Raw genomic sequence first — 14732 nt, forward strand, 5'->3', positions numbered from 1 at the left:
TAGTAATTATTTCCCCTTATTTCATGATGGACGAATGTAGTGCGAGTTATAAATAGACAATTTTTCCCTTAATTTTTTTCTCCCCTCTTCCTGCATTTTTGGGTTGACTTTTTGGTCTAGAATTGGAGAAAAGGGATCAAATTTGCAATTTCATAGCAGTTTTGGGTAATACTGATGATATTACAGCGGAGGGATAGGGGGTGTAAAGTGTCTTTCTGCAGAGCAGTCATTGTGTCGGAAGTGAGATTTTCACCCCAGTCAACTTCAAATCCGTGTAGCAAAAAATCTAAATGGTCAACCCCCTACAAAATTATGATGAGGAGATTGCCAAATGTTGTCCCCATTGTGCCTATAAAGATTGGAACCAACGGAATGTTGAGAAAAAAGCTACAGCCTGTGATGTTACAGCCATTTAACATTGAAGTCAATGGGCAAATAATTGCTAGTCTGAGTCCTGATGAGGTAAAGAAACATGGCCGACTCGGGATGTTGATATTTTTTCAAGGGCTTATTTCCTGAAATTTTGAATGGAAAGTGTCAGAAATAGTAAGAATACTGCTTTTTTATTGCCCAGCAGTAAGTTTTTTGACTATTTGGTATCAAAATAGCCATGATTGGGGGTATCCGTTGGTTGAGTGTGAATTTTGGGTTGTAAATGTGTAACATTTTCTTCACAATGATATCAAAACATGGTTAGGTCTAAATATTAAGGCCAACTCAACTCCAGATTTGGTCTAAAGTCACGAGATGTAAACAAGGCTGACCCTAACCCTAACCCAAGACCCAGTCCTTACCCTAACCCTAACCCACAATCTTGTCAAGAAGCATGTAGCCTAGGCCTAAGCCAAGACCTAGTTCTGACCCTAGCCCAAACCCACAAATGTGTAAAAAAATCATGTGCCCTAACCCTATTTACATGTTGTGACCTTGAACCAAGTCTGCAGTTGGCCTTAACATTTAGACCTAACATGTTTTTGACATCATACAATGAAATGTTAACATGTACACTCCAAAATTCACACCTGTGTGACTTTTGACCAAACATGCAGTTGGCCTTAATATTTAGACCGAACCTCAAAACATGGCATCTACCTTTGAGATTGGCTTAGACTTATGTGACACTCAAGGTTTACTTTTTTACTGATTGTTAACTGGTTTCTTTTTGGAGGGCCAGTGACGGGCTGTTCGCGAGAAATAAAGAGGTTTATTTCTATTTCCAGTTGAAACCATATTTTTTTCTTATTTTCTCACTGTTTTTTATTGCATATTTATCCCCAGCCTCCTATCATTTCAGGTGCCAGGGCATTGTTTCATAGAGTGGAATGATTGACCTCAACACAAGTATTAAAAAAAAAGAAGCAAAACAGGTGAGATAAATGTGCATTTCATACACTTTTAAGAAGTAAATCCAACCTCATCCCCACTTCTGCTCACTAATAGTAATGGGCTGGAAATTTGGTACTGCACAGGCCTGTCTTCTCCCCTTGACATTTAACTGAATGACAGAATTCCACATTTTGACCATTTTCTGGATGTCAATGACCATTTCCCTGGATAGTATTCGCCCCAGAATTCTCATTCTCATCCAAATTTAACATTTCAGGTCTACATCTCAAAACCTGATCTCTTCCTGGACTGGCTTTAGGAGAACGATGATGCATATCAATTTCATCCCTGATCTCTATGACACCTGTGGTGGAAGTGGAGGGCAAATCGTAATCAGTTTGGGACCTCTGTAAACTTTGCTTTTTGGTGATGACTTAATTTCCGAGCTTGAAAAGGACGCTTGTGTGTTTATCATGGCCTCTCATATTGGAAGATAACATTAATGGCTTGTGTGTTGATCGACGGTTGTGCATATCTCTTGGTCAGGAAAGTTGTAGGCACCATCGCCATTGTAAATCATTTGACAGGCTCGAGTGAACGGGGCGACCTATGATTGGTCAGCAATGTATCAGATTCCATACCGGGGGGTGGGGATGAAAAAACTGTTGTAGTGTTACATAATCAGATTATTTCAACTTACTTATCCTGTGGAAATACAGCTATATAGGAGATATTTTGAAATTCATAGGCACTGCATGTTTCAACATTTTAGATTTGACCACAATTTGGCACTTAAAACTATGTTAACAGAGAAAAACTGTGTGGTTTTCGATGAAAGTGTTAAAAGTCTAATATTGCATCATGATTACTGTTTTAAAGTATTTTCGTGTTTGATTTATATTGAATTCATCTCATCTTTTTGAAGAATGCATTTATGTTCAAAAATAAAAATGTTCTGTGGAATTCAAAATTCATGTGCTTTTAAATTATCAGATTCCAAACTGGGGGGTAGGGATGAAAAAGCTGTTGTAGTGTTACATAATCAGATTATTTCAACTTACTTATCCTATGGAAATACAGCTATATAGGAGATATTTTAAAATTCATAGGCACTGCATGTTTCAACATTTTAGATTTGACCACAATTTGGCACTTGAAACTACGTTAACAGAGAAAAACTGTGTGGTTTTCGATGAAAGTGTTAAAAAGTCTAATATTGCATCATGATTACTGTTTTAAAGTATTTTCGTGTTTGATTTATATTGAATTTATCTCATCTTTTTACAGAATGCATTTATGTTCAAAAATAAAAATGTTCTGTTTAATTCAAAATTCATGTGCTTTTAAATTTCTGTCTGAAATTCCGCAGTTTTCTGATGCATTATAGTGTTTGCAGAATGCCGCACAGCTCATCTGAAAATGCATAGATTTTCATATTCTTTGGTCAGGGAATTGCATATATGTTTGTTTATTAGATAACAACAGATTTGTTTAAACTGCAGAAACATGTGAGGTATATAGGACTAAGACTAGTAATTATTTCCCCTTATTTCATGATGGACGAATGTAGTGCGAGTTATAAATAGACAATTTTTCCCTTAATTTTTTTCTCCCCTCTTCCTGCATTTTTGGGTTGACTTTTTGGTCTAGAATTGGAGAAAAGGGATCAAATTTGCAATTTCATAGCAGTTTTGGGTAATACTGATGATATTACAGCGGAGGGATAGGGGGTGTAAAGTGTCTTTCTGCAGAGCAGTCATTGTGTCGGAAGTGAGATTTTCACCCCAGTCAACTTCAAATCCGTGTAGCAAAAAATCTAAATGGTCAACCCCCTACAAAATTATGATGAGGAGATTGCCAAATGTTGTCCCCATTGTGCCTATAAAGATTGGAACCAACGGAATGTTGAGAAAAAAGCTACAGCCTGTGATGTTACAGCCATTTAACATTGAAGTCAATGGGCAAATAATTGCTAGTCTGAGTCCTGATGAGGTAAAGAAACATGGCCGACTCGGGATGTTGATATTTTTTCAAGGGCTTATTTCCTGAAATTTTGAATGGAAAGTGTCAGAAATAGTAAGAATACTGCTTTTTTATTGCCCAGCAGTAAGTTTTTTGACTATTTGGTATCAAAATAGCCATGATTGGGGGTATCCGTTGGTTGAGTGTGAATTTTGGGTTGTAAATGTGTAACATTTTCTTCACAATGATATCAAAACATGGTTAGGTCTAAATATTAAGGCCAACTCAACTCCAGATTTGGTCTAAAGTCACGAGATGTAAACAAGGCTGACCCTAACCCTAACCCAAGACCCAGTCCTTACCCTAACCCTAACCCACAATCTTGTCAAGAAGCATGTAGCCTAGGCCTAAGCCAAGACCTAGTTCTGACCCTAGCCCAAACCCACAATTGTGTAAAAAAATCATGTGCCCTAACCCTATTTACATGTTGTGACCTTGAACCAAGTCTGCAGTTGGCCTTAACATTTAGACCTAACATGTTTTTGACATCATACAATGAAATGTTAACATGTACACTCCAAAATTCACACCTGTGTGACTTTTGACCAAACATGCAGTTGGCCTTAATATTTAGACCGAACCTCAAAACATGGCATCTACCTTTGAGATTGGCTTAGACTTATGTGACACTCAAGGTTTACTTTTTTACTGATTGTTAACTGGTTTCTTTTTGGAGGGCCAGTGACGGGCTGTTCGCGAGAAATAAAGAGGTTTATTTCTATTTCCAGTTGAAACCATATTTTTTTCTTATTTTCTCACTGTTTTTTATTGCATATTTATCCCCAGCCTCCTATCATTTCAGGTGCCAGGGCATTGTTTCATAGAGTGGAATGATTGACCTCAACACAAGTATTAAAAAAAAAGAAGCAAAACAGGTGAGATAAATGTGCATTTCATACACTTTTAAGAAGTAAATCCAACCTCATCCCCACTTCTGCTCACTAATAGTAATGGGCTGGAAATTTGGTACTGCACAGGCCTGTCTTCTCCCCTTGACATTTAACTGAATGACAGAATTCCACATTTTGACCATTTTCTGGATGTCAATGACCATTTCCCTGGATAGTATTCGCCCCAGAATTCTCATTCTCATCCAAATTTAACATTTCAGGTCTACATCTCAAAACCTGATCTCTTCCTGGACTGGCTTTAGGAGAACGATGATGCATATCAATTTCATCCCTGATCTCTATGACACCTGTGGTGGAAGTGGAGGGCAAATCGTAATCAGTTTGGGACCTCTGTAAACTTTGCTTTTTGGTGATGACTTAATTTCCGAGCTTGAAAAGGACGCTTGTGTGTTTATCATGGCCTCTCATATTGGAAGATAACATTAATGGCTTGTGTGTTGATCGACGGTTGTGCATATCTCTTGGTCAGGAAAGTTGTAGGCACCATCGCCATTGTAAATCATTTGACAGGCTCGAGTGAACGGGGCGACCTATGATTGGTCAGCAATGTATCAGATTCCATACCGGGGGGTGGGGATGAAAAAACTGTTGTAGTGTTACATAATCAGATTATTTCAACTTACTTATCCTGTGGAAATACAGCTATATAGGAGATATTTTGAAATTCATAGGCACTGCATGTTTCAACATTTTAGATTTGACCACAATTTGGCACTTAAAACTATGTTAACAGAGAAAAACTGTGTGGTTTTCGATGAAAGTGTTAAAAGTCTAATATTGCATCATGATTACTGTTTTAAAGTATTTTCGTGTTTGATTTATATTGAATTCATCTCATCTTTTTGAAGAATGCATTTATGTTCAAAAATAAAAATGTTCTGTGGAATTCAAAATTCATGTGCTTTTAAATTATCAGATTCCAAACTGGGGGGTAGGGATGAAAAAGCTGTTGTAGTGTTACATAATCAGATTATTTCAACTTACTTATCCTATGGAAATACAGCTATATAGGAGATATTTTAAAATTCATAGGCACTGCATGTTTCAACATTTTAGATTTGACCACAATTTGGCACTTGAAACTACGTTAACAGAGAAAAACTGTGTGGTTTTCGATGAAAGTGTTAAAAAGTCTAATATTGCATCATGATTACTGTTTTAAAGTATTTTCGTGTTTGATTTATATTGAATTTATCTCATCTTTTTACAGAATGCATTTATGTTCAAAAATAAAAATGTTCTGTTTAATTCAAAATTCATGTGCTTTTAAATTTCTGTCTGAAATTCCGCAGTTTTCTGATGCATTATAGTGTTTGCAGAATGCCGCACAGCTCATCTGAAAATGCATAGATTTTCATATTCTTTGGTCAGGGAATTGCATATATGTTTGTTTATTAGATAACAACAGATTTGTTTAAACTGCAGAAACATGTGAGGTATATAGAGGTAAAGAAACATGGCCGACTCGGGATGTTGATATTTTTTCAAGGGCTTATTTCCTGAAATTTTGAATGGAAAGTGTCAGAAATAGTAAGAATACTGCTTTTTTATTGCCCAGCAGTAAGTTTTTTGACTATTTGGTATCAAAATAGCCATGATTGGGGGTATCCGTTGGTTGAGTGTGAATTTTGGGTTGTAAATGTGTAACATTTTCTTCACAATGATATCAAAACATGGTTAGGTCTAAATATTAAGGCCAACTCAACTCCAGATTTGGTCTAAAGTCACGAGATGTAAACAAGGCTGACCCTAACCCTAACCCAAGACCCAGTCCTTACCCTAACCCTAACCCACAATCTTGTCAAGAAGCATGTAGCCTAGGCCTAAGCCAAGACCTAGTTCTGACCCTAGCCCAAACCCACAATTGTGTAAAAAAATCATGTGCCCTAACCCTATTTACATGTTGTGACCTTGAACCAAGTCTGCAGTTGGCCTTAACATTTAGACCTAACATGTTTTTGACATCATACAATGAAATGTTAACATGTACACTCCAAAATTCACACCTGTGTGACTTTTGACCAAACATGCAGTTGGCCTTAATATTTAGACCGAACCTCAAAACATGGCATCTACCTTTGAGATTGGCTTAGACTTATGTGACACTCAAGGTTTACTTTTTTACTGATTGTTAACTGGTTTCTTTTTGGAGGGCCAGTGACGGGCTGTTCGCGAGAAATAAAGAGGTTTATTTCTATTTCCAGTTGAAACCATATTTTTTTCTTATTTTCTCACTGTTTTTTATTGCATATTTATCCCCAGCCTCCTATCATTTCAGGTGCCAGGGCATTGTTTCATAGAGTGGAATGATTGACCTCAACACAAGTATTAAAAAAAAAGAAGCAAAACAGGTGAGATAAATGTGCATTTCATACACTTTTAAGAAGTAAATCCAACCTCATCCCCACTTCTGCTCACTAATAGTAATGGGCTGGAAATTTGGTACTGCACAGGCCTGTCTTCTCCCCTTGACATTTAACTGAATGACAGAATTCCACATTTTGACCATTTTCTGGATGTCAATGACCATTTCCCTGGATAGTATTCGCCCCAGAATTCTCATTCTCATCCAAATTTAACATTTCAGGTCTACATCTCAAAACCTGATCTCTTCCTGGACTGGCTTTAGGAGAACGATGATGCATATCAATTTCATCCCTGATCTCTATGACACCTGTGGTGGAAGTGGAGGGCAAATCGTAATCAGTTTGGGACCTCTGTAAACTTTGCTTTTTGGTGATGACTTAATTTCCGAGCTTGAAAAGGACGCTTGTGTGTTTATCATGGCCTCTCATATTGGAAGATAACATTAATGGCTTGTGTGTTGATCGACGGTTGTGCATATCTCTTGGTCAGGAAAGTTGTAGGCACCATCGCCATTGTAAATCATTTGACAGGCTCGAGTGAACGGGGCGACCTATGATTGGTCAGCAATGTATCAGATTCCATACCGGGGGGTGGGGATGAAAAAACTGTTGTAGTGTTACATAATCAGATTATTTCAACTTACTTATCCTGTGGAAATACAGCTATATAGGAGATATTTTGAAATTCATAGGCACTGCATGTTTCAACATTTTAGATTTGACCACAATTTGGCACTTAAAACTATGTTAACAGAGAAAAACTGTGTGGTTTTCGATGAAAGTGTTAAAAGTCTAATATTGCATCATGATTACTGTTTTAAAGTATTTTCGTGTTTGATTTATATTGAATTCATCTCATCTTTTTGAAGAATGCATTTATGTTCAAAAATAAAAATGTTCTGTGGAATTCAAAATTCATGTGCTTTTAAATTATCAGATTCCAAACTGGGGGGTAGGGATGAAAAAGCTGTTGTAGTGTTACATAATCAGATTATTTCAACTTACTTATCCTATGGAAATACAGCTATATAGGAGATATTTTAAAATTCATAGGCACTGCATGTTTCAACATTTTAGATTTGACCACAATTTGGCACTTGAAACTACGTTAACAGAGAAAAACTGTGTGGTTTTCGATGAAAGTGTTAAAAAGTCTAATATTGCATCATGATTACTGTTTTAAAGTATTTTCGTGTTTGATTTATATTGAATTTATCTCATCTTTTTACAGAATGCATTTATGTTCAAAAATAAAAATGTTCTGTTTAATTCAAAATTCATGTGCTTTTAAATTTCTGTCTGAAATTCCGCAGTTTTCTGATGCATTATAGTGTTTTCAGAATGCCGCACAGCTCATCTGAAAATGCATAGATTTTCATATTCTTTGGTCAGGGAATTGCATATATGTTTGTTTATTAGATAACAACAGATTTGTTTAAACTGCAGAAACATGTGAGGTATATAGGACTAAGACTAGTAATTATTTCCCCTTATTTCATGATGGACGAATGTAGTGCGAGTTATAAATAGACAATTTTTCCCTTAATTTTTTTCTCCCCTCTTCCTGCATTTTTGGGTTGACTTTTTGGTCTAGAATTGGAGAAAAGGGATCAAATTTGCAATTTCATAGCAGTTTTGGGTAATACTGATGATATTACAGCGGAGGGATAGGGGGTGTAAAGTGTCTTTCTGCAGAGCAGTCATTGTGTCGGAAGTGAGATTTTCACCCCAGTCAACTTCAAATCCGTGTAGCAAAAAATCTAAATGGTCAACCCCCTACAAAATTATGATGAGGAGATTGCCAAATGTTGTCCCCATTGTGCCTATAAAGATTGGAACCAACGGAATGTTGAGAAAAAAGCTACAGCCTGTGATGTTACAGCCATTTAACATTGAAGTCAATGGGCAAATAATTGCTAGTCTGAGTCCTGATGAGGTAAAGAAACATGGCCGACTCGGGATGTTGATATTTTTTCAAGGGCTTATTTCCTGAAATTTTGAATGGAAAGTGTCAGAAATAGTAAGAATACTGCTTTTTTATTGCCCAGCAGTAAGTTTTTTGACTATTTGGTATCAAAATAGCCATGATTGGGGGTATCCGTTGGTTGAGTGTGAATTTTGGGTTGTAAATGTGTAACATTTTCTTCACAATGATATCAAAACATGGTTAGGTCTAAATATTAAGGCCAACTCAACTCCAGATTTGGTCTAAAGTCACGAGATGTAAACAAGGCTGACCCTAACCCTAACCCAAGACCCAGTCCTTACCCTAACCCTAACCCACAATCTTGTCAAGAAGCATGTAGCCTAGGCCTAAGCCAAGACCTAGTTCTGACCCTAGCCCAAACCCACAAATGTGTAAAAAAATCATGTGCCCTAACCCTATTTACATGTTGTGACCTTGAACCAAGTCTGCAGTTGGCCTTAACATTTAGACCTAACATGTTTTTGACATCATACAATGAAATGTTAACATGTACACTCCAAAATTCACACCTGTGTGACTTTTGACCAAACATGCAGTTGGCCTTAATATTTAGACCGAACCTCAAAACATGGCATCTACCTTTGAGATTGGCTTAGACTTATGTGACACTCAAGGTTTACTTTTTTACTGATTGTTAACTGGTTTCTTTTTGGAGGGCCAGTGACGGGCTGTTCGCGAGAAATAAAGAGGTTTATTTCTATTTCCAGTTGAAACCATATTTTTTTCTTATTTTCTCACTGTTTTTTATTGCATATTTATCCCCAGCCTCCTATCATTTCAGGTGCCAGGGCATTGTTTCATAGAGTGGAATGATTGACCTCAACACAAGTATTAAAAAAAAAGAAGCAAAACAGGTGAGATAAATGTGCATTTCATACACTTTTAAGAAGTAAATCCAACCTCATCCCCACTTCTGCTCACTAATAGTAATGGGCTGGAAATTTGGTACTGCACAGGCCTGTCTTCTCCCCTTGACATTTAACTGAATGACAGAATTCCACATTTTGACCATTTTCTGGATGTCAATGACCATTTCCCTGGATAGTATTCGCCCCAGAATTCTCATTCTCATCCAAATTTAACATTTCAGGTCTACATCTCAAAACCTGATCTCTTCCTGGACTGGCTTTAGGAGAACGATGATGCATATCAATTTCATCCCTGATCTCTATGACACCTGTGGTGGAAGTGGAGGGCAAATCGTAATCAGTTTGGGACCTCTGTAAACTTTGCTTTTTGGTGATGACTTAATTTCCGAGCTTGAAAAGGACGCTTGTGTGTTTATCATGGCCTCTCATATTGGAAGATAACATTAATGGCTTGTGTGTTGATCGACGGTTGTGCATATCTCTTGGTCAGGAAAGTTGTAGGCACCATCGCCATTGTAAATCATTTGACAGGCTCGAGTGAACGGGGCGACCTATGATTGGTCAGCAATGTATCAGATTCCATACCGGGGGGTGGGGATGAAAAAACTGTTGTAGTGTTACATAATCAGATTATTTCAACTTACTTATCCTGTGGAAATACAGCTATATAGGAGATATTTTGAAATTCATAGGCACTGCATGTTTCAACATTTTAGATTTGACCACAATTTGGCACTTAAAACTATGTTAACAGAGAAAAACTGTGTGGTTTTCGATGAAAGTGTTAAAAGTCTAATATTGCATCATGATTACTGTTTTAAAGTATTTTCGTGTTTGATTTATATTGAATTCATCTCATCTTTTTGAAGAATGCATTTATGTTCAAAAATAAAAATGTTCTGTGGAATTCAAAATTCATGTGCTTTTAAATTATCAGATTCCAAACTGGGGGGTAGGGATGAAAAAGCTGTTGTAGTGTTACATAATCAGATTATTTCAACTTACTTATCCTATGGAAATACAGCTATATAGGAGATATTTTAAAATTCATAGGCACTGCATGTTTCAACATTTTAGATTTGACCACAATTTGGCACTTGAAACTACGTTAACAGAGAAAAACTGTGTGGTTTTCGATGAAAGTGTTAAAAAGTCTAATATTGCATCATGATTACTGTTTTAAAGTATTTTCGTGTTTGATTTATATTGAATTTATCTCATCTTTTTACAGAATGCATTTATGTTCAAAAATAAAAATGTTCTGTTTAATTCAAAATTCATGTGCTTTTAAATTTCTGTCTGAAATTCCGCAGTTTTCTGATGCATTATAGTGTTTGCAGAATGCCGCACAGCTCATCTGAAAATGCATAGATTTTCATATTCTTTGGTCAGGGAATTGCATATATGTTTGTTTATTAGATAACAACAGATTTGTTTAAACTGCAGAAACATGTGAGGTATATAGGACTAAGACTAGTAATTATTTCCCCTTATTTCATGATGGACGAATGTAGTGCGAGTTATAAATAGACAATTTTTCCCTTAATTTTTTTCTCCCCTCTTCCTGCATTTTTGGGTTGACTTTTTGGTCTAGAATTGGAGAAAAGGGATCAAATTTGCAATTTCATAGCAGTTTTGGGTAATACTGATGATATTACAGCGGAGGGATAGGGGGTGTAAAGTGTCTTTCTGCAGAGCAGTCATTGTGTCGGAAGTGAGATTTTCACCCCAGTCAACTTCAAATCCGTGTAGCAAAAAATCTAAATGGTCAACCCCCTACAAAATTATGATGAGGAGATTGCCAAATGTTGTCCCCATTGTGCCTATAAAGATTGGAACCAACGGAATGTTGAGAAAAAAGCTACAGCCTGTGATGTTACAGCCATTTAACATTGAAGTCAATGGGCAAATAATTGCTAGTCTGAGTCCTGATGAGGTAAAGAAACATGGCCGACTCGGAATGTTGATATTTTTTCAAGGGCTTATTTCCTGAAATTTTGAATGGAAAGTGTCAGAAATAGTAAGAATACTGCTTTTTTATTGCCCAGCAGTAAGTTTTTTGACTATTTGGTATCAAAATAGCCATGATTGGGGGTATCCGTTGGTTGAGTGTGAATTTTGGGTTGTAAATGTGTAACATTTTCTTCACAATGATATCAAAACATGGTTAGGTCTAAATATTAAGGCCAACTCAACTCCAGATTTGGTCTAAAGTCACGAGATGTAAACAAGGCTGACCCTAACCCTAACCCAAGACCCAGTCCTTACCCTAACCCTAACCCACAATCTTGTCAAGAAGCATGTAGCCTAGGCCTAAGCCAAGACCTAGTTCTGACCCTAGCCCAAACCCACAATTGTGTAAAAAAATCATGTGCCCTAACCCTATTTACATGTTGTGACCTTGAACCAAGTCTGCAGTTGGCCTTAACATTTAGACCTAACATGTTTTTGACATCATACAATGAAATGTTAACATGTACACTCCAAAATTCACACCTGTGTGACTTTTGACCAAACATGCAGTTGGCCTTAATATTTAGACCGAACCTCAAAACATGGCATCTACCTTTGAGATTGGCTTAGACTTATGTGACACTCAAGGTTTACTTTTTTACTGATTGTTAACTGGTTTCTTTTTGGAGGGCCAGTGACGGGCTGTTCGCGAGAAATAAAGAGGTTTATTTCTATTTCCAGTTGAAACCATATTTTTTTCTTATTTTCTCACTGTTTTTTATTGCATATTTATCCCCAGCCTCCTATCATTTCAGGTGCCAGGGCATTGTTTCATAGAGTGGAATGATTGACCTCAACACAAGTATTAAAAAAAAAGAAGCAAAACAGGTGAGATAAATGTGCATTTCATACACTTTTAAGAAGTAAATCCAACCTCATCCCCACTTCTGCTCACTAATAGTAATGGGCTGGAAATTTGGTACTGCACAGGCCTGTCTTCTCCCCTTGACATTTAACTGAATGACAGAATTCCACATTTTGACCATTTTCTGGATGTCAATGACCATTTCCCTGGATAGTATTCGCCCCAGAATTCTCATTCTCATCCAAATTTAACATTTCAGGTCTACATCTCAAAACCTGATCTCTTCCTGGACTGGCTTTAGGAGAACGATGATGCATATCAATTTCATCCCTGATCTCTATGACACCTGTGGTGGAAGTGGAGGGCAAATCGTAATCAGTTTGGGACCTCTGTAAACTTTGCTTTTTGGTGATGACTTAATTTCCGAGCTTGAAAAGGACGCTTGTGTGTTTATCATGGCCTCTCATATTGGAAGATAACATTAATGGCTTGTGTGTTGATCGACGGTTGTGCATATCTCTTGGTCAGGAAAGTTGTAGGCACCATCGCCATTGTAAATCATTTGACAGGCTCGAGTGAACGGGGCGACCTATGATTGGTCAGCAATGTATCAGATTCCATACCGGGGGGTGGGGATGAAAAAACTGTTGTAGTGTTACATAATCAGATTATTTCAACTTACTTATCCTGTGGAAATACAGCTATATAGGAGATATTTTGAAATTCATAGGCACTGCATGTTTCAACATTTTAGATTTGACCACAATTTGGCACTTAAAACTATGTTAACAGAGAAAAACTGTGTGGTTTTCGATGAAAGTGTTAAAAGTCTAATATTGCATCATGATTACTGTTTTAAAGTATTTTCGTGTTTGATTTATATTGAATTCATCTCATCTTTTTGAAGAATGCATTTATGTTCAAAAATAAAAATGTTCTGTGGAATTCAAAATTCATGTGCTTTTAAATTATCAGATTCCAAACTGGGGGGTAGGGATGAAAAAGCTGTTGTAGTGTTACATAATCAGATTATTTCAACTTACTTATCCTATGGAAATACAGCTATATAGGAGATATTTTAAAATTCATAGGCACTGCATGTTTCAACATTTTAGATTTGACCACAATTTGGCACTTGAAACTACGTTAACAGAGAAAAACTGTGTGGTTTTCGATGAAAGTGTTAAAAAGTCTAATATTGCATCATGATTACTGTTTTAAAGTATTTTCGTGTTTGATTTATATTGAATTTATCTCATCTTTTTACAGAATGCATTTATGTTCAAAAATAAAAATGTTCTGTTTAATTCAAAATTCATGTGCTTTTAAATTTCTGTCTGAAATTCCGCAGTTTTCTGATGCATTATAGTGTTTGCAGAATGCCGCACAGCTCATCTGAAAATGCATAGATTTTCATATTCTTTGGTCAGGGAATTGCATATATGTTTGTTTATTAGATAACAACAGATTTGTTTAAACTGCAGAAACATGTGAGGTATATATGAGGTAAAGAAACATGGCCGACTCGGGATGTTGATATTTTTTCAAGGGCTTATTTCCTGAAATTTTGAATGGAAAGTGTCAGAAATAGTAAGAATACTGCTTTTTTATTGCCCAGCAGTAAGTTTTTTGACTATTTGGTATCAAAATAGCCATGATTGGGGGTATCCGTTGGTTGAGTGTGAATTTTGGGTTGTAAATGTGTAACATTTTCTTCACAATGATATCAAAACATGGTTAGGTCTAAATATTAAGGCCAACTCAACTCCAGATTTGGTCTAAAGTCACGAGATGTAAACAAGGCTGACCCTAACCCTAACCCAAGACCCAGTCCTTACCCTAACCCTAACCCACAATCTTGTCAAGAAGCATGTAGCCTAGGCCTAAGCCAAGACCTAGTTCTGACCCTAGCCCAAACCCACAATTGTGTAAAAAAATCATGTGCCCTAACCCTATTTACATGTTGTGACCTTGAACCAAGTCTGCAGTTGGCCTTAACATTTAGACCTAACATGTTTTTGACATCATACAATGAAATGTTAACATGTACACTCCAAAATTCACACCTGTGTGACTTTTGACCAAACATGCAGTTGGCCTTAATATTTAGACCGAACCTCAAAACATGGCATCTACCTTTGAGATTGGCTTAGACTTATGTGACACTCAAGGTTTACTTTTTTACTGATTGTTAACTGGTTTCTTTTTGGAGGGCCAGTGACGGGCTGTTCGCGAGAAATAAAGAGGTTTATTTCTATTTCCAGTTGAAACCATATTTTTTTCTTATTTTCTCACTGTTTTTTATTGCATATTTATCCCCAGCCTCCTATCATTTCAGGTGCCAGGGCATTGTTTCATAGAGTGGAATGATTGACCTCAACACAAGTATTAAAAAAAAAGAAGCAAAACAGGTGAGATAAATGTGCATTTCAT

At 36.7% G+C, this 14732-nt stretch overlaps 1 protein-coding gene across 1 annotated transcript in view; it reads left to right on the forward strand.

The window, feature by feature from the left end:
- LOC126823518 (rho-associated protein kinase 1) overlaps positions 1–14732 on the forward strand; it is a 171808-nt gene that overhangs the window by 60933 nt on the left and 96143 nt on the right. The window lies entirely within an intron of this gene.

This window comes from Patella vulgata, chromosome 6 (assembly GCF_932274485.2).
Source record: "Patella vulgata chromosome 6, xgPatVulg1.2, whole genome shotgun sequence".
NCBI classification, from domain to species: domain Eukaryota; kingdom Metazoa; phylum Mollusca; class Gastropoda; family Patellidae; genus Patella; species Patella vulgata.